The following is a 3,879-nucleotide window of genomic DNA, read 5'->3' as shown; positions in this document are numbered from 1 at the left end:
TAGATAATTTAAACCAGACTCGCACAAGAATTTATCACTTTAAAATGAAATTCTCCCTCATTTTCCCTCCAAGCAATAGGAAGCAATTTTGGTAAATACAGTATTTAACTGAATGGGTTTGCATGTAAACATCACCCAAGGGTTATTCTTATGGCTCACATCACAGAGTACCAATCTAGGTTATTTCCCCTAGAAAGCACAGGTCTTCTAGAACTGTTCATTGCTTTCACATGCAATGATATTCAACAAACTTCCCAGAACCTGAGGAAAACAGAGCTTCCACACATTGGAGTTTAAGAATGTTGGGGAAAATGAACTGCAAAGGTGAACTCATCTGTTACATCAATCTCTTTATTCAATAAATGATAAACACCCATTCGATCCATCCTTCTTCAATTAAACTATTTCAAACAGTAATTATAAATACCAAATATGAATAACCTCTAAGGGATTCATGCATTAATACATTTGGCGGCATAGCCCTTCTATAATTGGTTCTAAGCCACCATTTTATCCTGTTTTCCTTAGGTGCATCTTCTCATAGTCAGTGAGTCTTCAATCTTTTCTTCTTGTCTTCGCTCATCTAAATCCACCAATCTGGAACACTCATTCCGTTTCTCTTTCCCAGTCCAAACCTTGAAGTCTTCCATGATTCATAAGACCACATTGCCTTCTTTCTGTACAAGTAGTTTTAATATTTAAACAGCTGCTGAGATGTGAACATGGTATCACTACTCTAGTTCTCCTGCAGACAATCTATTTCCATGAACAAATAATATTCTGATTACAAGCATTTTTATATTTATATAGATGTTGTACAATCTTTCAGAATTAAAGAAAATTATAAAGATTTCTGAAAACCAGCTCATTCCAACCTAAAATTTTCTAATTTAATTAGTTTCTGACCCTACTGTCTGCAAAGTCAGAGACTGGTTTATTGGTACAACATGATATTTATGTATGACATTTATTAATATTTAAGAAAATTATCAAAAGGAACTCTTATCCCCCTTAAATACAGGCATATCTCTTTTTATTGTGCTTCACTTACTGCACTTTGCCGATACTGCATTTCTTACAAATTGAAGGTTGTGGCAGCCCTGCCTCAAGTGTCTTTTTGGCGCCATTTCTCCAGTAGCATTTGATCACTTCCTTTCTCTGTGTCATATTTTGGTAAGTCTCACAATATTTCAAATTGTTAATTATTATTATATTTGTTATGGTGATCTATGATCAGTGATTTTTGATGCTACTATTGCAAAATGATTATGACTTGCTGAAGGCTCAGACAATGGTTAGCACTATTTAGCAATAAAGTATTTTTAATGAAGATACGTCCATTGTATTTTTAGACATAATGCCATTGCACACTCAGTAGACTACAGTATAGTGTAAACATAACTTTTATATGCACTGGGAAACCAACAAATTTGTGTGACTTGCTTTACTGTGGTGGTCTGGAACCAAACTTGCAGTATCTCTGAAGGATGCCTGTACTGCATTTCTGTTCAAATTAACATACTCACATATTTTTCACATACCTTCCAAAAGGAAGTTCATAGCCATGTTTCACTGTGTAAGTTACTGGAGTATGTATACAATTTCTCAAATGTCTCCATATATTTAAAACCCAACAACATTTTTGGCCAGAATTTAAAAAGAGGAGGAGGTTTTACACCAGGTGCACTTATAACTATAAGGCACGTAAATGGTAGACTACTGATGGTCAAGATTTGTCTTTCAATTAAGAATATATGACTGTGATGGTACTTATCCTCTTCAAAAGTGATTCACATCGTTTACTTGACTTGGATCGTGGGCAGCCCATCACTTTCCTCACGGTTGGTCCACTGCAGGTTATCCAGGGAAGGGGAGAGGAGTGTGATGGGCTGGAACTCATGGAGATATTGGCAAGTGTTAATAACCCACAAAAGTAAGTATGCAATTAAAATGAAAAATGTAAAACAGTGTGCAATTTTCCCTTAGAAAAATCAGTTTACTTAGGTGTGGATAAAAGTGTGATGTGCATATGCTAATCCTTCTTTTTCAGAAAACAAATAGAAGAAACATATGGCCTCCAAACTGTGGTCAACAGTTTGACAAGTGTGCTCAGGATAGATTAGGCACCATACTTAATATCTGGCTTTAAACGGTGTTTCTTGAAGCTGAGTTAGATGAAGAGCGTCAGACTCTCAACTCGCTTGCCCTTTTATTATCTATGGCCAATGGCATGCATATATATATATATCTATATATATATATGAATATGTGATAATTAACATTAAGTGAATTAATAAGGTGGAGGCAAAGATTGCATCTTTGAACCAGTGAAAATAAGCTTTCTCCTCTTAAACTGGGAGACCTAATGTTAATGCCCTCTCCCTCTGGATTTCATTCAGGTAGCTGAACCATTATACTCCGTAACTTCCCAACCAACTTCTTTAGGGAGTTTATTAGTAAACGAGAGTTAGTGATTAAAAAAAAAAAAAAAGTGTGAAGAATTTCCAGAGTTTAATTCAGCTTTAACTTTCTATTCAAATTCATTTGCTTATGCAAAACACATGAAAAACACTCTGAGGAAGATAAAACAGAAATCTCAGAAGGTCAAGCTCTTTAGCATAAATGCCAAACTGTGAAAGACGTTAGGTTGTTAAAATACACATCATACTGTCAACTACAAAATGGCACTTGCCATTGGCCCTTGCCATCTACCTCTACAGGGATTAAATCAGGACCTGCTGCAGCTGCTGATTTTCAACACCCCTTGAAAGGAGTTCAGGGTGGAAAGCAGAAATGAGACACTCTGTGCTCCGGGAAAAACTGGCAGAACAGGTCTGCAGATAGTTAGATATTTTCAGGAGCCAATTTTATGAGCCCAGTTCTTGTATCTCCTCAAAACTAGAAAAGCACTAAAATCCTTCATGGTGACGTCTGCTCCTTGGGAGTAGCAGTGTAACATGCACGAGACTAGCAGAAACCTTCCGTAAAAAAATATGTGCTTGATTTCATGTGTTTCCCCTTCACCAAAATCACATATATACTGACCTTCCCCACTGCCTCTTAGGAGCAGTTTCTCAGAGCTATCTGAAATGCTGTCTCCAGGGCTGCAGTCCTCATTTTGCCCCAAATAAAACTTAACTCGCAACTCTCACGTTGTGCATTTTTTAAGTTGACGATACTGTACCCTAATATTATCCCATAACACTTAGTCTTTTACTATTATTAATACTCATTATATAATAATGACTCTTTACCGACTAACTGGCCAAAAATCTATACCCCAGAGACAAGGCATTTAGTAGCAAGAGCCATAAGAAATAATGGCATCAAACTTTTTTCCCATATTTACACTTCCTTTTTCTTTTAGTGATGGGGACATTGCTGACAGAGAAAATCAGACAAGGAGTATCTGATACATATTCTTGAAACAGAGACAGAGATCCTCAGAAATGTGCACTTCTTTCACAATATAAGGAAAGCTACCGGTCCATGATTTTGAAAAACTGTGTTCTTTTCTGACATATCTAAAAGAGCAATGTATGGGGCTTCCCTGGTGGCACAGTGGTTAAGAATCCACCTGCCAATGCAGGGGACACGGGTTCAAGCCATGGTCCGGGAAGATCCCACATGCCGTGGAGCAACTAAGCCCGTGCGCCACAACTACTGAGCCCACATGCCACAACTACTGAAGCCCATGCACCTAGAGCCTGTGCTCCGCAAAAAGAGGAGCCACTGCAATGAGAAGCCCACACACCGCAACAAAGAGTAGTCCCCATTCACTGCAACTAGAGAAAGCCCGTGTGCAGCACCGAAGACCCAACACAGCCCAAATTAAATAAGTAAATAAATAAAATTAAAAAAATAAAAAAAGAGCAGTGT

This window comes from Eubalaena glacialis, chromosome 5, assembly GCF_028564815.1.
Source record: "Eubalaena glacialis isolate mEubGla1 chromosome 5, mEubGla1.1.hap2.+ XY, whole genome shotgun sequence".
NCBI classification, from domain to species: Eukaryota; Metazoa; Chordata; class Mammalia; order Artiodactyla; family Balaenidae; genus Eubalaena; species Eubalaena glacialis.
The sequence above is the reverse complement of the archived record's forward strand: the minus strand, read 5'-3'. Positions refer to the sequence as shown.